Source organism: Pseudorca crassidens, chromosome 2 (genome assembly GCF_039906515.1).
Source record: "Pseudorca crassidens isolate mPseCra1 chromosome 2, mPseCra1.hap1, whole genome shotgun sequence".
In the NCBI taxonomy this organism is placed as follows: domain Eukaryota; kingdom Metazoa; phylum Chordata; class Mammalia; order Artiodactyla; family Delphinidae; genus Pseudorca; species Pseudorca crassidens.
The window spans coordinates 178,937,159-178,958,820 of NC_090297.1; positions in this window are offsets into that span (position 1 = coordinate 178,937,159).

The window sequence follows — 21,662 nt, forward strand, 5'->3', positions numbered from 1 at the left end:
GATTTACATTCATGGGGAAAGCATTTAAACCACCCATTTGAAATGTTTATTGTTTGAAGTAAATTCTTAGTAAGAACTTCATCCTCATCTTTCTTTGTGTTGACTTAAACATACCAGGTGCTAAATAAATTTAATTTGTAAATAATTCAATAATTAGACATTATCTTGACTGGTTTGCTAAATTGTATTTCCTCTGCCTCTGTAGGCCTACTTTATAATGCCAGATAAATATACATATACACTAATATTGAGAAAATGATATGTTGACATAAATTCTGTGGCACTGAAACCGAGCAGGACCCTGCGGGGCTCCAGAGCATGGAAGCTTTTTGGTCCCCAGTTTCCTGTTTGTAGGGAAAAGACTCCAGCGTGACCTTCCCTGAGTTCAAAGGGCAGGTTCAAACAGTTACTAATCAGGGAAGGGATAGGTGCAGAGACAAGGGAGGAGCAGCCAAGAAACAACAGTGCAGCCTTGGGGCAGGGTCCTGGTTTCACCTGAAGGGATACAGGTAACAATATCTTTCAGCTCTTTACAAAACTAAAAGCCCCAACAAATGGAAGATGTTAGCATTCTTCATTGCAGAGAAGATCACAGTTTGATGACCTCCAGAAGCTCATCAGGAGACTACCTGAGGCCAGACTAAAGGAGCACAGGCCCTGCACACACCCTGATCCTTATCAGCAACCCCACCCTTGACCCATTGCTATAAAACTCCTCACCAAATCCTCCCATGTTGGGACACACAGTTTTGAGAGGCATGAGCCTGCAGTGCCCCCCTTTGCCTGGAAATACAATAAAACTATTCTTTTCTACTTCACCCAAAACTCTATCTCCGAAATTCAATTTGGCACTAAGGCTGAGTTTTCAGCATCAATTTGCACAGAGGCTGAGTTTTCAGCATCAACGTGATGTGCACTAAATTGCACGTAACAGCAAAATTTGGTGATCTTTAATTCACCTGTAGTTTTTCCTGATAATATGTGTGTGGCCAGGACAGTGTATTTGACCTCATGTTAGGTGGAACAGCTACATTAATAAGCTCCTATGAAGCAAATGGGCCAACTATTTCCCACCTATTTAAGTCATCTTTAAATAGATATAACTAAAATATGTTGTTCCCTTAGATATTATGAATTCTTTTAAGGGTGATCTACAGAACCATTTAAACTATTATATATTTTCTTATAAAAAGAATAATAATTTGTATTCTTATAGCATTGCTAATTCCTTAAACTTTAAATTATTAAACTAATTAAATAGCAAATCCAAAACAAATGGTTTTAATTCTCCTCATTTTATATGTGAAAATGACTGAGCCTAAAAATTATTATTTATATACTTTTCTAACCAAGATTTTAATTAAAATAAGTTTTATGAGTTTACAGTATGAAGTTAGTATATTAAAATGTGATATTTTAATGTAAAATTTAAACTATAACCTGTGCTCATAAGACAAATGTAAGATATTTAGAACAAAATATAATTTGAGTTTAGCTACTGAGCTACCAATGAATAAAATGTGAATTTCATTGCTGGCGTGCTGTCCTAACTGAATAAGTTAGTGCATCTTTAAGTCAGCAGAATGCTGGTACCTGTTTTGCTGTAGCATAACATCTGACCTTGCTCAGCTGCAGGCAATAAGACACTTTCAGATTCAGAGTCAGTCCTGCCCAGTCACTGAATATTCTGTTTCAAGCACTCACTAGTTAGTGGAATATGACATTTTTGTTATTCACTGAAGCCCAATATCTGATTTGAGATAAGAACTGATAACTCCTTGCCATGAAGCCAAATTCTTGTTCACACTTCTGCATTATTTTCCTAATCCACAGGAATAGGTTTCAGTCTTTGTTTCTTGATTTTTAATTTTTTTCTTAAGGTAATCCACTTATGGGATCTCCTCTGAATCACTTTTTATCTGGCTATAACCTTTCTACCTATGACCTGCACATTCTTCTCTTTGTGAATATATTCCAAAGTATTAGGACCATCTAGAATGAAGATAGTGCTTCTGGATTAATTCTGAATAGAAGTGCTTCCTAAAGCCCTCTGGCCAAGACTGGCAAACTCCACACCATTTCCCTTTCCTTTTGAATCTATAGCTAGTTGATATTTCCCAGCCTTACTATGGCAGGTAATATAGTTCTAGTCAATGGATATGGGTGTATGTGATATACATCTGTGTAGTCTGGGTACAGAAAAATTCCTATATAATGACCACTCTCTTCCACATGCACTGGCTAGATGTCAACACACACAGTAACCTTGGCTTTTAAGTAAGAAATATCAAGCCTGTCATTTTACGTTATTGTGATTTCAGTTCTAGGTATTTTTGCTGTAAGATTCTTTGCCATAAGCAGTTTCTCTGCAAGCAGTTTTGCCACACAGCTAATTGTAAGATAATTTTGCCCTAAAAGATAAAATAATGAAAATAAAAGAGGTACATTGGAAAGGACGTACAGAAACAGGAAAGATTAATTTAAAATTTTTAAAGATTTTTATTGTAGAAAATGAAAATGCAAGAAGTATTTGAACACATTTAAAATGTGTGTAGAATTTGTGCCAAATTGAATCTTGGAGACAGAGCTTTGGGTGAAGTAGAAAAGAATAGCTCTATTGCTTTGCCAGGCAAAGGGGGACACACTGAGCTCCTGCCCTCAAAAACTATACGTCCCAACCCGGGAGGATGTGATGAGGAGTTTTACAGAATAGTTCAAGGGTGAGGTTGCTGACAAGATTAGGATGTGTGCAGGGTCTCCTAATTTTGATGACCTTCTCTGGTCCATTTAATCTTGCCTCAGGTGGTTTTTTGGCTACTCCTCCCTTGATTAGCTACTGCTCACATCTGCCCTTTGGAACTCAGGAAAGGTCATGGAGGCTGGAGTCCTGGGTACAAGAAATGGGGGACAAAAAGGCTTCAATGCCCAGGAGCCCCACAGTGTCCTTCTCAGTTTCAGAATCATGGCAATAATGCCCAAATAACTGATTTTATTCTGTGGATTGTACCTAAGCACTTATCTTTAGAAACTTTCCTTCATAATATTATACATTTTTTTTTTTTTTTTGCTTTTTGTTTCCTCTCCTCATTCGGTGTTGCACTTTTTCCTTTGTGCTAAAATTCCTTTCTTCATTAAGACAAGTATCTGTTTCCAAACACTAGGATGCATATCTGTAACTGAGCTTTGTATTGTGCAGTGAAAGTCTTCTACACTGCTGTGTGTTCTAGGAATACTGTCACATGTCCATTGATAGCCAGATTCTGTGCCAAATACCAAAATTCTGTCTACATCACGTTCTCCGCTATCAAACAGCAAAAGATTTTCATCATTTTCAAGAAACTTATACTCTTCAGGAATCACTTAACTGTTTCTTTGTTGGGAATAGAAGGAGCTTAATTCTTTTGCCTCCAGCTGCTAATATTGAGTGATAGATTTGGTAAAGACAGCACTGGAGAGCAAACTGTTGTTATCGAAATTAGCTAAGGAATTAATAATGAATGCTCTCAAAGACTGTTGTGAATTTTTTTTTTTTTTTTTTTTGCGGTACGCGGGCCTCTCACTGCTGCGGCCTCTCCCGCCGCGGAACACAGGCGCAGGCTCAGCGGCCATGGCTCGCAGGCCCAGCCGCTCCGCGGCACGTGGGATCCGCCCAGACCCGGGCACGAACCCGCGTCCCCTGCATCAGCAGGCGGACTCTCAACCACTGCGCCACCAGGGAAACCCTGTTGTGAATTTCATATTTGCCATAGCTTGGTCAGCTTTTGGTTTTGATGGGTGGAAGGGAATGACTGTAATCACCAGAGGATTTGCAAACTGATATGTTATCATTTTCTAGTACCGTGTGCAATCTGGCTTTACACTCTCTAATTTCATACTTCCAGTAAGTTTTCTTATCACCTTACCTTCTAACAAATTGATATACATAGTTGTTATCATGCACTATTTCAAGAATGCATGTCTACTCATCACTATAGACCACTAAGATTTATATAATGCAAAAACCGGAATATTTCAACAACAAAGAAATGAAACCAGTGTCAACCAACTGAAACCAAACTGTCAAGCCAAACTCTCAATTACTTATTTTATTTTTAAGGCAATATTGACTGGTGGCTGACTAGTTGTGCAGCAAACTGTGGTGAAAACAGTTTCCAGTGGAAAACACTGTGACAAAATGTTTCCAGTGAAAACACTAGACTCTGTGATGTTAAGGTTCTGTCTGTTATAGCAACCAGGGTTATCTTAAGGAATACATCCATCCACCATTTAGTTTTCTTCATTGGAAATTTTTTGCCTGAGCTCATCTTTTTGTTTGGTGATGGTATGCTGCTAAACATTGCTTGCATAAGCTTTGTCTAGACCATGCTCAGGTCCAGATTAATGCCCTTTGCTTTACCAACAAGCAGGTCAGTTCTCAGCATACCTTGAAGCTGAGCCTATTCAAGACATGATGAAATGTAATTTAACGTATTTCCTTTCAGAAAATCTTAATAATTAATCACTGACATAAAATTATTTGCATTGAGATTTAAGAATTGAACAAAGCAGGTGAGTTTTACTTTATGATTACTAATGACTAACATCTGTTTGGTAGTTACTATGTGCTAGGCATTGTTTTAGAACACTTATTTTACATTGATTTCATATGATATAAAACTAAGACTGAAGAAAACTGAAAAGTGAAATTTCCTTCATTATAAGCCAACTATTGTAGTGTATCTCCAGATACTCTAATTTTTCATTTTTTTCTTTGTATCTAAAAACCCTATTATGATTCTCTTTCATATATTTCTCATTCACTCAATTTTGGTGCACATGGATTTGCTAGACATTCCGATTCCAATCCTGCAGTGCAAGAGGAATAAATCAACTTATTGACAGTCAGCTCCCACAGCCAATGTGGTTGTAACTTGCACTTGAAAATAACTGTCATTATTTTGTACCAGAGGAATATATGTTAGTACTTTGAAACACAGCTGTCATTTGAATTGGAAAATTCAGTTCACAAATGTAAATTGCCACAAGGCCTTAGATTTAGAACTAGTATAATCAGATACATTGTGTGAGATAATTTTCCCACATTGGAAGACTGTCATTACACATTGAGGTAACCATTCTAAATAACAGAAGAATATGGTGAATGCATTAAGCAAAAGTGAAATAAAACATTTACCGGAACGTAAGTATTGACATGCCTAAGAAATATACCAAAACAAACTTTAAATCAGTTATAGCATAGTGGAAATTTTATATGCAATCAGATTTTTCATACACAAAAACACAGTCATATAACTGAATAAATCTGAGCAAAGAATTGGAAAAATAGGGAGAGGTTTACATTTTACTGATAAGAAGCCAAGAGACAGACCTCATGGAGTCATGGGGTCATGAGGTATCACCAGTATTGACTCCTGTGAACCTATCAGATTATATGTGAAGGAAAAATTATTTATGCAACCACAGAAATAAATTCAGAAATTTTCTTTCTTAGAACTACCTTTATTAAATCTCTCTCCCTCCCTTCCTTCCTTCCTTTTTTATTTCCTCCTTTCTATCCTTTCTTCCTTTGTCTATTTTTCTCTACCTTTCCTACAGAAGATTTTATGAGTACCTATATGAAAAGGCAAAGTCCAAATACTGACATACAAATTCATATAAATACATGCTACTAAAAAATAAATCTCTTACACAAACTGATATAGAAGAAGAAAACATGCTTAGGTGCAGGCTTGTACCTGGGAAGGAAGCACCATGATTTATAGATAGCTATAACCACATAGATTATAATATAAATTGCCCAAAGAAAAGGGAAGACATATATTACAAGAAGAATCAAAAGTGAAAGTTCACTTGAATATATAAAAAAACCTAAATATACCTGCTGAATTTATCTTACTCTCTTACTGCGCAATATGTATTCATTCCATTTCACATGTAAGTTATATTCAATTGCAATAATGTTTACTCCTAATCTAATACAATGTTTGTACCTGCAATGGAAATTATATCTAACCTTTCCCAAAGAATGGCAGGCACATTTTTATAAGGCTCCAAGTTTTTTAACACAGTCTTTCTGTTTTGATGCAAGTTGTGATTTCTGATTGGCATGTCATTCTGACGATGAATGATAACTTCACCTTACCCAATGCACCCAAACATAATGGCAGAGTGAAACAAAATACCTCTCCTTTGGAAAAAGAATGAAGTTGGGGGGAAAATAATTTATAGCATAATCTCCATTGAAGTCTGGAGAAAAACAACAACAACAACAAAACAAAACATTCCCTGCCCAATAGAATAGTATGTGCTTAGGTCAGTGAATTTAGCTGTATCCAGATTTGTTTACTGGGATTATATCTCTTGAATGTTTGTTTACCTTTGATGAGGAAGAGATATTAGAGACTGTCTTAGTCTGCTCTGGCTGCTGTAACAAAATCCTGGTAGCTCATAAACAACATACACTTATTTTTCATAGTTCTGCAGACTGGGAAATACAAGAGCAAGTTGCCAGCATGATCATGTGCCAGTGAAGACCCTCTTCCGTGTTTGTAGCTGGCGCCCTCTTCCTGCATTCTTACTTGGTGGAAGGGGGAGGGATCTCTATGCAGTCTAATAAGAGCAATAAGCCTATTCTCAAGGCTCCACACTCATGATCCAAGTATTCCCCAAAGATTCCACTTCCTAATACTATCACCCTGGGCATTAGGATTTCAACATGTAAATTTTGAGGGGATGCAAACATTCAGACTATAGCAGGGGCTATAGATTTTTGATGGTTTTGAGGTTTCTCCCACAAGGCACCACTCCTTTAGAATCACAGTTAGATTTCTTTTAAGTACTAGGAATTATTTTTTAGTAACCAACACCAGAAACCTAATAATGGACTTTGTGGTTTTCATCTCTAATTATCAGACTTCATAGCTCTTTTGTCCTTTCAATCCTTGGCTTATTGGCTTCTGTTTAGGTCCAGAACTAAAGTGAATTGACATATGTCTCTAGAAACCATGATACAACCCACTTGATCGTAATTTAAAATGCAACCAATTTTTAGTTATTTTAGAGATTTTCAGTGGAAGATATGAAATTCCATATTGTTCAATCTGATATTTAGGAAAATCTAGAGTAGTGCTGTAAAGGAGAAATATAATGTGAACCACAAACATAAGCCATATATATACATATAAATTTAAGTATTCTAGTAACATAGTTTTAAAAAAGTAAAAAAATAATGGTGATATTAAATGATATATTTTATTTAATCCAATATATCTAAAATTCCAAAATACTATCATTTCAAAATGTAACTAATACAAAACATATTTTACTTTGTTTACACAAAGTTTTTAAACTCTAGTGTGTTTTATACGCTTAGAGCACATTTCAAGTGCTCAATAGCTCCGGCAGTATGGTATTTCACAGTGCAGAGAGATCAAATTTTCCATTTCGTTGGATCCTATTTTTTTCCCTCACTCGCATTCATGAGTCACACTCTGTTTTGCTGTCACTAACTTTATCTTGGAGCAGAAAGATCAATTCTATTTCACATAATTATTTGGCACCCATTCCAGATTTTTGGCTTATAAACAACAGAAAAAGGGATGCTATTGTGTGTTTTGATCTGTTTTCATAAAGACCAATTTATATTGCAACTGCAAGAAGTATTCAACCAACTACAACATTTTCACATATTTCTCCAGTGTTCTAAATCTCAGTCCTCAGTCACTGCTATACCCCAAATTAAATCCATAATATGTTTTAAGTCTGTCACTTGTCACATTCTGTGCTCATGTACCTATCTTCTATATTACATATGGTGTTTTCTGTTCAAAGTGAAAAATCCACCCCTGACTCTGGTCAGTAAAGGATGTGCTGTGGAACTAATAATCGCAGTGCCCAGACATAGGGTGAGCTGAGCTAAGACTATATTCCAGAACACAAAATGACTAAAGTCCAGCCTTTCTCTCTACCTCTTGGGTCTGCGTATCTCTGTCAGTATTCTTTGTAGAAATGCTCTGTGTCAGGACAAATAAAATGTTGAGACCTGTGCTTCACAGCTTCCCTGAGGCTATGAAACAGAGTTTGTCTTCCCAGCATCCAAATATCAGTCTGATCCTATCCCTATTTAGTTGCTTGTGCACCAAGTCATACACATTGAATGTGGCGTCTCCAAAGTGGTCCTACAAGTATAGGAAACAAACAGACACAAAAACCAAAAACTATTATAGTCTGATAAAAAGAGGTTTTCTCCTTGAGATTTAGGATTCTACATTATCTACTTGACTTAATCAGTCAAGACAAAGTATCTCGGAAGAATCCTTTTCTATTATATCAACTCAGAACAATCCTAATGAACTATCTTTTTCCTACCTGCAATATATATGGTAAGATTATATTTTTAATATTTAATATTAACCAATGTGTTCTTTCTGAGTGTTTTATTAATTTTTTTAACTTACCCTTACCCTGAGCCTTGAGCCAGTATATGCCACATACTACTTTAGGCAAAGATTATCAGACTAGAGCTAGAGGTCAAAAAGCATACATTTTTTAGTCTTTTTTTTTGGTTTCCAAATTTCAAAGCTGTGGTCCAAGTACAAAACGGACAATATTTTACAATAGATCCAGGTCATCTTTCTCTGCCTTGAGGCTAGATGAAGATTCCATGGGCTTCAAAATGTCCTCAAAGGAAGTACTAGGCTGTATGGTGTGATAATCATGAAGGAAGTCAGAGCTCCACGTTAGCAAGCATTGATTTTCACCAGGGAGCATCGTAGAAGCCAATATCTAAAAACCACCAGTCTCCATCCTTGAGCTCAGGGTAGCTTACCTTTGCCAAAGGTTTCTTAGTTCTAGATGTTCCTGCCTTGTGTATGACTTTTCTCAACAGAAGTCTGTATGTCACTCATTAGTAAAGCCTGTCCTTGTCCTGAGATCTGTCTCAGCCAATGTTTCTGTTTTCCTGTACTGACTAAATATTTTTCAGTGACCCAGGAGAACATTTATAAGATGCCCAGAACAGAAGGTGAAACTTTGAACCCCTAGGAATTTAGTCATAGTGGAATACTGGGAAAAGAGGAGGCCTCCCTGTAACAAAGAGTGAAACTTCTTCACTATTTCCCATCCAACCTGAAGAGTAATGAATCAGAGCCTCCATCACACATATATGTAGTGAAGGACCCTGAGAGATTTGGAGGTAAAGTGACATGAATCTCAAGCAGGACATCTTTCAGGTAGATCTAAAACCAACTTCTTTTTTAACAGGGTTGCTGATGTAACCATCAGGCTTAAAATACAATGTTAATATGACAAGAACCTGGGATTAATTTTTTTTTGTTATTAAAAAAGTTCATATCATCCTGAGAATTTCAGTATCCATGATGATTACATAACAAAAGTCACACAACTCAATAGCAAAAAACCATAAACAATTCAGTTTAAAAAGTGGGCAAAAGGGGCTTCCCTGGTGGCACAGTGGTTGAGAGTCCGCCTGCTGATGCAGGGGACACGGGTTCGTGTCCCGGTCCGGGAGGATCCCACATGCCGCAAAGCGGCTGGGCCCGTGAGCCACGGCCACTGAGCGGGCGCGTCTGGAGCCTGTGCTCCACAATGGGAGAGGCCACAACAGCGAGAAGCCCGTGTACTGCAAAAAAAAAAAAAAAAAAAAAAAAAAAAGTGGGCAAAAGATTTGAATAACATTTTTCCAAAGAAGACATACAGATGGCCAACAGGTACATGAAAAGATGTTCAGCATCACTCATCATTAGGGAAATGCAAATCAAAACCACAATGAAATATCAGTTCACACCTATCAGAATGGCTATTATCAAAAAGACAATACATAACAAATATTGGTGAGGATGTGGAGAAAAGGGAACTCTTGTGACCTGTTGGTGGGAATATAAATTGGTACAGCCACCATGGAAAACAGTATGGAGATTCTTCAAGAAATTTAAAAAATAACTACCGGATGATACAGCAATTCCACTTATGGGTATTTATTCAAAGAAAACAAAAACACTATCTCAAAAAGATATATGCACCCCCATGTTCTTTGCAGCGTTATTTGTAATAGCCAAGATATGGAAACACCTAAGTGGCCATCTGTAGTTGAATGGTTATGGAAAATCTAATACACACACACACACACACACACACACACACACACACACACGCTCACACGCGCACACACACATACACATATATATGAATATTATTCAGCCATAAAAAAGAATGAAATCTTTCCATTTGCAACAACATGGATGGACCTTGAGGGAATTATGCTAAGTGAAAAAAACAAACAAATAACTTAGATACAGAGAACAGACTGGTGGCTGCCAAAGGGAAGGGGGGGTTGAGTAAAATAGGTGAGGTGGGTCAGAAGATACAGAATTCCAGGTGTAAAATTAATCCTGGGGATGTAATGTGCAGCATGGTGACTACAGTTAATAATACTGTATTGCATAGTTGAAAGTTGCTAGGAGAGTAGATCTTAAAAGTTCACAAGAAAAAAAGAATTGTAACTATGTATGGTGATGGATATGAACTAGACTTAACTGTGGTAACCATATCATGATGTATATAAATATCCAATCATAACGTTATACACCTGAAACTAGTATAATGTTATATGTCAATTACACCTCCATTAAAAATAAAAACACCACTCAGTGGTCATTCCTACCTATCGGAGGCCTGAGCAGTGGAAGCTGCGGACCCGTCTTCAGGGCCGGCTGAGGGCTCCAGTCTCAGAAGGGAACCGCTGAAAAGGCACAGATGGCGCCTGCCGCCTTCAGACCAGTCCCGACCTCAGGTTAGGTAGCGGTAAACTCAGGAGCTGTAGCAGGACCTTTATGACGGCAGCCAGCACTTCCTTTACGACCTCCGCAGCGTCTTCACAGGAGGAGCGCTGAGGCGTGACCTCCAACGGGCGCTCATGGGAGAGAGGGGTCACGCATGCGCAGAACTCCTAGGAACGTCGCCTCGGCCGAGAGAGCTCCTTCGAGTTATCCCTCGGGGCAGTATCCACACAGCACAAAGGAGAGTCTGTGTTACTAGAGTACTATAGGCAGGTTCACAGAAAATGCCTCGCATGGAATTCACGGCTCCTGAAAGGCTGCCCGGTTCTGCTGAGTGAGGTTTCAGGAGCGAGGTGACCAGCAGTAGGAGTGGTGCCCGTGGCAGCAGCAGACTTCAGCACAGCTCGCTGGATGGTCTTTCTAGAGGATTTCCAACGGTAACAACGGGGCGACCTGCCAGCAGAAGTTTCCCCCGGGTTCTCTTCTGATTTAAAGGTACCACCATCACTTTTCCTTCTGTAAATGTTCTGTTCTATTTGGAAGTTCAGGCTGATGCCAGCAAAGCGGGTTCCTGCTACAAGGAATTTGAGGACATCCTCCTTCACTTGCATGACATCAGGGGCTCGGGACATTATGAAAGTTTCCATTTTAGTCTTGATGGGAACCCAGAACAATGATATATGACCCCTCTCCGGGCAGCAAAGAAAGGCTTGCTTCGTGGCATTGATCTTGTGAGGCTTGGTTGTGGCTGTTATTGTAATTGTTTATCAATAGTCACTTCTCTCCTTCTGAAACAGAAGAGGATTGTATTTATTCAGCATCTTGGTGTTAGATGTAGCCTATACAGAAAAAATTGTAAAATTAAATAGCTTAAAATAAGGGTAAAATCTTTTTTTTCTTGAGTCTTTAATTATTTTTCCTTTAGAGGCTTTAATGTTTGTCATATTTATTCTGAAAACTTAACAATATTCCAATTTCTGAATACAAGAACAATGATTTTCTAACTTCCTTATTCTCATAGTTTGACATCATCAGTATCTCCAAATCTTGTCACCTCTTTTTCTCCTAATGTCTCTCCTTAACCTTTTTCTTTCCCAAAGTGGCCTAGATCACACTTTTCAACCCTCCCTCTGTATTATCATTGCTCTTTCGTTCTCTATTCAGTAAACATATCTCCCCAAACAAACTCCAAGCCTCCTAAAGATCTACCATATGGAAATTAACTTCTATGGGAAATCCTACTGAAGAAATACATAAACACACCCACACACCCACATTATACTTACTAAAACTCACCTCCACCACCCTCTCCCAAACACAGGCACAGTCCAATGAAGTAATACATTGAATTCATTTTTCCTAACCTGCATCATCACTTAGCACTTCTTAATATAACACTCCTCGGTTATCCATACCATGTTCCGAAAAGTCATTCCAAGTATTTAATACTCTCTCCTCAATTCTTCTATCATACCATCACTCCATCATTCTCAAATGCATCACCACTTCATCAAAAACAAACAAAAAACAAGCAAACACACCAGTCAATTAATTGGAGCTTCACTTAAGTTATTCTCTTCCACCTACCAAACAAATTTCTATTCTCTCTGATCCTTCCCACCTGCCCTCCAATTTTATCAGTGGTTAATACTTCCATCTTCCTTCTAAATTACATGATGTCCTGCATATATTCTTAAATTTCTCTAATTTAAAACAAAACAAAAAATACTCAACTCTATGTCCCCCTTTAGAAAGGACATTCCAGTTGGACTGCTGCAATTAAATTTAAGATACAACTGGAAATAGTTATCTCCGAAGTCTAGTGGGTAACCTGGAGGAACTTCGAGTAGTTTGGATATCCCGGGCTAGATGCCTTTAGCAATAAACCATTTTACTTGGGTTTCATAAGACTCATCAGGTTCTGTAAACATGCTCTATGGTGTGCATGATGACATCCAGGAGAAATCGTGCCAAAGTGATCAAGGAAAGACTATGAAGTTTGGAAACTTAACCTTTGCAGCCAGCTGCAAAGAGCACTACTATTGATGATAGACAAGAGCCCCAGCCATGGAGCTGCTAGAAAATTTATATTCCAGCTGTCAATAAAAATCTGTGGTCCAAGGTAGCAGCAGGTCTGTGTGGAAAGGCAAGGTAAATAATTTCAAGTTCACGATCTACATTTCTTGATCAGGAATTGAATTTACTCATTTAAGAAGAAAATACAGTGCTAAAAATATGTTTGTGTAAGCAGTCTCACATTTTTCACTTCTTAAAATTAAATACTGAAATGATTTCATTGGCACATTTGACCCAAGTACAATTTTCAGTACTTTTCCTAATAAATTATATTTCATTGTTCTTAAGGTAATTGTATGATGTAAAGAAAACATGATTGATATTTTTTAACAAGCTCCCTACATATGTCCCTAAATTCCCACATTTAGAGGCTGTCTTCTTAAATTCCCCCACAGTTTTCTGTGGTGTGCCATGCAAATAATATCACTTTTATTGAATGTTGTGATGTGAAAAAGTTGGGAAACATTACTTCAGTACCTCGTCTCTCGCCTTCCCTTCTTAGCTGAGCTTTGCAGAAGAGAATCTTGACAATACATTTATTTCATCACCTGCAATTCGATACTAAGCCCACATAACTATTCATTAATAACCATGGCTTCATTACAAAACAATTTGGGGTTATCAGTAATCTCCTGGTGGCCAATGCATCAGACAATTCTTGGAATTAATATAAGCACTCTTTCCTGAATTTTTGGCATCATTTACAACTCCCATCTGTTTCAAAAATTGTAGTCTTGACTTTTGTGACACCGTTTCTAACCCCTAAACTATTTGCTCTTCCTTATCCCGCTCCATTGTGAACCTATTTTCTTTCATTTGACATTTGAATGATGGGATTCACCAGGGTTTCCCTTCAGTCATCTTGTTTTGTGCTACGTGCTCATATCTAAATATCACCTATGTGCTCGTGATTATATAATCTCTCTCTCCAACCCAAACTTCTTTCTTAAGTTCCAGACCCGTGAAAACTTCTTCCTCTTTGACATAGTAACCTGTGTAGGTACCTCCAGCTCAAAGTATGGGAATGAGAATTTGTCATATTTTATTTCTGATTATATGTTCTTCTATTTTACATCCTCTGGCAGTCAAACCACAACCTTGGATTCCTCCTTGACTCCTTATCTCCTTTACCTTTAATATTCAAATTCAACCAAGTTACCAATTCTACTACCTTACTGTTTCCAAATCCCTTTGGTCTCCTATAAAATAATCATTTTGCAATAATTTCCTCTTATTAATCTCAAAGCCTCAGAATCTGTTTGTCATATTGTTGCTCAAATGTTCTTTATACAACTCAAACTGTATTGTGTAACTCTTCTCATATTTCTTCATGAAATCTTTATTCTCTAATTTATCTAACCTCCTAAACATAGTATATAAGATCATTTATAGACTAATGAGCAAACTCTTTGATCTCCAATATGAATGATTTATCCTCAAAATTCATGTTGCCACCATGCGAAACTAATTGAAGAAAAGCAAATGCATGCGTAAACCTCTCATGTCTCTGGGCTATCACTCCTCCTGGACCGACCTTAGTGATGAACCTCACTCTTTGCTTTATCTAGTTATTGCCTCTGCTATAAAACTTCAGTTTAGACGTCACCTCTTGTGACTTGTGGAAATTAAGCCTTCACTATTCACACAGCCTTTCTTCTTTGTATGCTTGATGCTTTCCTAATCATTCTGCATTATATGACTTTATTTTCATTAGTTTCTTGAAGTCAGTAATTTTTGGATGTCATCTAGATATTTTCAGCAAAAGCATATGACATAAAGTAAAATAATAAAGTATTATTTATTGGAAAAAAATGAAAGAGGATATCCTGTTCCAGCTAGAGTCTGGTACATCACTTAATCAGGTGACCTTCCTTCGGCTGAGTTTTGCTGATGTTCTCATTGTTTTACTTTTGTTATCATATTATTTTATGTCATCATAATAAGAAATATACATTTGAAAGAACAATGAAACATAAATATATTAGAAAATGTATAGATAAAACATCACCAATTAAGATAAAATACCTTTTGACATATAGAATTCTAGATTTTGTTCATTTTAATATATTATTAATTTTTACATTTTATCCAGTGACAAACCTTGGATTTTTTTTAAGTTGGCTTAAATTTGGTACTTAGATTACACAGCTTAAATTTTATAGCTATAAGGAAATGAAAAAATTTTAAACTTATAATGGCTATTCATTTAACATCACTCAATTTAATAACACACACTTAAAAATGGTCATTACATAAGAGGGAGACAAGCTGCTTGCTTTGCTAAAGGGAATTGGCAAAAGCACTAACCACATAATTTGCATCCTTCTTTGCGCATATTGTGCCAGGAGAAAATGCTTATAAGGCTATTTCACTTGAATATTTTAATGTGCAATCAATTATGAATGGTAATATAGCCATGGCTTCCTTATAATAATGACTATAATAATAACAATAATATATACAGTTAACAAAACAGATTCAGTTCCTCATTAGATTATTTTAGTTAAATACGTAGAAGTTAAATAACAACAGTTACGTTATATAGTAAATGCACTATGACATTTTCAGTAACATTTATAGTTGTTCATAATGATGAAGAAAAATTAATGCTTCTAGTGAAATTTGATATGAGTCATAAAGTGAAAACAACAAAAAAAATACATGTAATTAAAATGCCTTATACATTGGTAAGTATTTCAGAGAAAAGTATATCAGTTCCAAATCTTCACCCTGACTTCCTTAATAGGACAAAGAAGTTTTAAAGTCTAGACTACGTTAATTAATATTGAAATACTCATTTGATCTTTGGAGCTCTCTGAAGTAAAAACCAGAGGAGACAATAAATTTCTAAATGCAGTTTTTGTTGACAATACATTTTGTTGTCAGGCTTAAAAAAGACTATTTGTATTCTGTTGTGGTGTGTGTATATATTTAGATTATGACTATATACACATATATATACACATTCATGATCTAATATATATGCATTACTTTGATCTATTTTAATTGTAATTTAAAGACAAGTTTTTTTTTTTTTTTCTGCTGTACGTGGTCCTCTCACTGTTGTGGCCTCTCCCGTTGCGGAGCACAGGTTGTGGACACACAGGCTCAGCGGCCATGGCTCACGGGCTCAGCCGCTCCGCGGCATGCGGGATCCTCCCGGACTGGGGCACAAACCCGTGTCCCCTGCATCAGCAGGCGGACTCCCAACCACTGCGCCACCAGGGAAGCCCTAAAGACAAGTTTTTGAGGTTAAATGCATCTAATATACCCATTGAAGGTGCCTGTGGAATTAACTTATTGTTACCATATATTAGTTAAATAATGAATTTATCAGGTTAAAAAAATGGAATAATATCTACAGCAATATATTACCATCGGCACTAGAAACTTAAAACCTCAGAAGAGATTGATTGCAGATATATATTATTATTTTTAATTTTTATCAAAGTAATATACTCTAAAATATGCATGTATACATCTCCAAACAGTGAAAAAAAGAAGCTACTTCTTTATTCTAGGCACACGGTCAGAAGTAAAATTTCTGTAATATTGAAAAATTATTCCTCAGAGAAATATTTTTTACCCTATCCCTCCATTTGTTCTAACTAGATTAAATGATTATGCTATATAATCCTTGATATTTCCTACAAAGGATTTATCACAATCTATACTTACTTTTTGCTTGCTTATGTGATTGATATATCTCTTGTATTTTGACTATTGGCTCCATGAAGATAGGGCCCATGCTGGGTCATTTCTCCTCAAGGTCTAAAATAGTGTGGCAAAATATAGATGTAACGCTCTATTTTCAGATGAATATATGAATCCAAAAGGGATGAAAAGCAAATTCGATGAATGCTGTATAATATTTACAAATAAAACAAACCATTAAAGAGAAGAATCACTAGTCTATACAAATGAACAAATAGAGCCAGAGATGGATAAAACTAAAATAAAATTAGTAATGTGAAATATGAGAAAGTAATTAGAAAATAAGTGATAGAAAATACGGCAATATGAGAATGTTTTGTACAGCCCTGTGTTAATAAATATTATTAATTATTTTAAAAAATAATTGAAATAAATAAAAAATTTCATAAATATGTTAGCAAAATGATTAAAAATATATGTAATCTAAGAAGACTAAATCACAAAAGGAAATTTTTAAATGTCAGTAAATTATAATCTGATACTCCTTCCCCAAATAACAAGATGATAAAATGTTATGCCTAGGTTATTCTGTAGGTGAATACTTACAAACCTTCAATGGATACATAATTATACAATTTAAATTACTAGAGCTAGATGAAAAAATACAGTGTCCCCATTTTTTTTACGAGAGTATCCACATGCAAATGTCATTCACAAGAAAGTTATAAATTAAGTTCATATTTAAATATTGAATCAAAAGCATTAGCAAATAATGTTTAGCAGTATGTTCAATTAATAATATAGCATGACCACATTTGTATACCTTTAGGAATGCAAGCAGTTTGCCATTAAAAATATTATTATTTACATTCCTTATATTAATAGGTTTACTAAGCTAAATACTTAATGCCAAGACATTTCTAATAACGTTTTGAAATTTAGAATAGCTTTAGATTTGCAGAAAAGTTAAGAAGACAGTAGAAATTTCCCATATTCCTCTCACTTTTCTCTATTAAAACATCTTACGTTAGAATGGTATACTTATCACAATGAATAAACCATTCCATTAATGAATGAACCTAATTCAGGAGAAATATTTCAAGCCAGAAAGAACTGGAAGGCAGTATGTGTGTGCGTTTGTGAGCACGCATGTGTATGTGAGAGAGTGAGAGAAAGTACTTTCATTATTAAAGTATCACTGTAATGACAAAAAAAGCTATACACAAATAAGATAATTAGAAATCAATTTTAGAGTCACATCTGTCTCAATTAGTTTTATCTTGGGAGATCTCTCAGGATTTCAGAGGCATTTCTGCTGTGAACACACACAAAGACAAATCGATAAAGTAGAGAATTTGTTACACGTGAAGTAGTTAATTAAATCTGCAGGTCAGAGAAAGCTTCTGGATAATACTTATCTGTTACTTTTCCCTTCAGTTATGGCCAAGTGAGTGTTGACTAATCATAAAAGTTAGATATACCATTTGCCTTTTCTGGTTTACTCATGACATCATTGCCTGGAATGAATGATGGAAAACGAAGTATGGGAAATCACTCTGTTGGTGTCATATGTGAGTCACATGTCAGTCTGAGATGCTAAAACAGTGCAGGTGGACTAATGTTGACTTAATTTCCCTATTTATTAGCATGGAAAAGATTTGCTTGTGTATGAATGAACAGTAAAATAGGAAAAAATATACCTTGTTTTGGGATAGGGTAGCTCAATATCACAAAAATTTTAATTTCCCCTATAACAGTGTATAAAATCAGTGCAATCTCAAGCAAAATTGTAAAATCAAAGTTTGGAAATAGTAAGTTGGATTTTCAAAGTGTCCCTCAAAAATATATATACCAGATAATAGCCAGAAACAAATTCTTTAAATGTTGAGTAATAAGAGGAAGCAATGTATATGAGATACGAAGAGAATAAAAAATGTAAAAATAGAAATATTTTAAATTAAATAATTTATAAATTAAATTAATAATTTAAGTAAATAATTTAAATAAATTTAAATTAAATAATTAAATAAATTAAATAAGTTACCAGAAACTGGCAACTTATTCAAGGAAATGGAATAGAAGTTATATAAATGGACTAGATATAAGTAAAATGTAACCTTTAATAAAGTTGGAAGTTATATAAGTGAGTAAATTCAGATTTTTATTTTTAAAACTTGTCATTAAATACTGCTATCCATTTGGAAAGACAACAAACAAATACAAAATCAGACCCCTAATTTATATATTCATGCATCTGATAAATATTTTCAGCATATACTATGTGCCAAGCAGTATATTGGTGATTAAGAATATAGTGGTGAACAAAACAGATATGATTAAGACAAAAGCATGAAATAAAGACAAGTTTAATAAGTGCTTATGTTCTTACTAGGTTGTAAACTACTATGGCAGGAATACTGAGTATCCAGTATTTAATAGAAAGTGCATAATATACTAGGCTTTAAATTTACATGCACTGATTGAAAGAATAAACAGGAAGTGGAATAATAGAGTAACATTTACAGATGATAGAGATAAAAGCAAAATACTACATAGGATATCACAGAAATTTTCTTAAATTAGTGAAACGTATGTGGGAGAGTTATGAAGAGTAGGCAAGTTTATCCATATAAAAGTGTGGGCTTTATTTGAAGTACTTTTAAATTATCCATAAGATTATTTAATGCACCTTTTATCCTTTCCTCCTCCCCTATTTCCTGACTCCTTTTCCCAATTCATGAAGAAGTATTTACACTAAATATCAAGAAGTGCTTGAAACCTTATACATTTTATTGGCACCAGTGACTGCTTGTGGAGTGTTACAATAAGGTGATTTAATTTCAAAATTTTTATCAGCCCTTAGATCAGGGTATAATCTCTAGAGATCTTGGGGACAAAGAGTTTAAATGAGCTTTTAGAAAGCTGAGGGAAAAAGCACACACAACACACACACACAACACATACACATGCACAACACACACGACACACACACACACACACACACAGAGTCACTTCTCTTGACCTTAGAAAAATCTTTGTAGGTTGCATAATGAAGTCTATTATAACCTGAACAATAGTTAAAAGGGCACTTATGATCCCAGGCAACTTCTTTTGTAAAGAGGATCCATTGTCTGTTCTGTACTAATTATGCTTTGATTTGCTTGCTACATAGAAGATGTGCTTTCTATTCTGTAGAATTTCTGTGCTTGAAATTCTACTTTTTTTAAAATCTGGGTTTCAAATATATTTGAATTAAAACTGTTTAAAATGAGAAATTGATTACATAAAAAATGTTAACGATAAAGACTATAGCTATCTTATACCTAACCAGATATTTGATTAACGTAGATAAATGTAAGTCTTTGTTTCCCAGACTGCCACCTATTGGATTTATACTTAAATAGGTTTTCATTTTCTGTACTGTATTTAGTTATGGAACTGCCTCCAATTTATTCATATTGCTTTGTTCTTTGGGAATGTTTTTGAGTTCCCTAGGAGATAGAACCTGAAATAAAACTTAGTGTTGATGCTTTATTTATTGTGTGATGTAATTCCAGGACAGGAGAAAGGGAAAAAGGAAATGGAGAAAGCTAAAAAGCAAATACAAAGTCTTCCGAGTTATTAAGGCAGGCTGGTTCTGAGGCTGTAATTGTTAATCATCATCTACTTCTCTACCACCTATCATAGTATTCCCTTCTTTCTAACCAGTAACTTGGCTGGTTTGGGTTGCCTGAGTAGTCTTGTATTTGTTAGGTTATGGTTACTATAATTGTTCACTGACAGTTATTTCTGAGCATGGTATGCAAAAAGTGATGGCCCCAGGGAATCTACAAGACCCCAGACATATTACCTTTGCCCTATTTTGTATTTAAAACCCTATATCCATATTGCAGTTCAGGATGAAGGCCCCAGACGATAATGTAACTTCCTTTACCTATTGATAATTGGAGCTTAAAGTGGCCAGATGGTAGTTGCAACTTCCAGGCAGTGTCCTCCAACTATGTCTCTTGTCAGGTATGTTCACTTCTAGGAGACAGGACTCCTAATCCAGCACACCCTAATGTTGTTGGAATGAGAACCCCAAATGGAGCAGTGAGTCTGTAGAGGGCAGGTCCTCTCCTTTGCTATTCTCTCCTGGATAGTGTTGTACACCATGCATTGGCTGCTGGCAGTTCAGTGCGTATCCTGCATTCTAGATGGCAGTGCCCCAACCCTGCAGAGTGATATTTCAAAGGTGATATCTTAGCTGAGTCTTCAATAGACTGTTCCTTCATTCTATCAGGGAGGCTGCTTCTGGAAAAGATAAGTGAATCCTGTGTCATGAACCAACTCATACTTTTTTATTTTCTCCTTAGTCTAACTGGGTCAGAGTAATTGTAGCCTCTATTCTCTCATTTGCTTTACACCTGCCTCACTAAAGCTTTTTAAATGTGAAACTAATCCTCAAAGTGGGTGGGTCCCTTGGTATCCTCACTCTTCTAGTCCTTATCATTCCAACAAAAGAATCATCTTTCAAGCTCTCAGAACTTTCTTATCAATCTACCAAAAAATTGCACTGTTGCATTTTTTAAGAGTTTGCTATACATCAATGATATTCATAGTTTGGGAACTGGATTTTAAAATTCGAGAAATATTTACTTTTTGTCTACCCTAGAAATACATTTGGTATTTTGTTCTTGTTCTTATTTTTGCTATTCCAAAAATTATTAATACCATTTCTATTTCTTACACTGACCCTCGCTCACATATTGTATCACATGTCCTTGCACCAGCTAGGAATTTGAGTTTAATCCTCTGATATTATATATAAATTTAAGAATATTACCCATTTCAGTATTTTCATTTTAATCAGAATCAGAGCCTTAAATTAGAAGGACGAAGCAGTGATAATGGTATATTGGGGTGAGGGGGTAATACTTCTCTTTCTTAATACATTTAAATAAAGCGTCACTTGATTTAGGTTTATTCTAATGCCTACAAGTATATTCCCATTTTTAGGCTTCTAGAATTCAAAACCTTTCACAGATTCAATCTAAATTAAACTAGTTAATATATTTTGTATCATAAATAATTAATAGATTTCTAAAACAGGTAAAAAAATAGTATGTGCCCTAAAATGCATTTTCTTATCTGTTA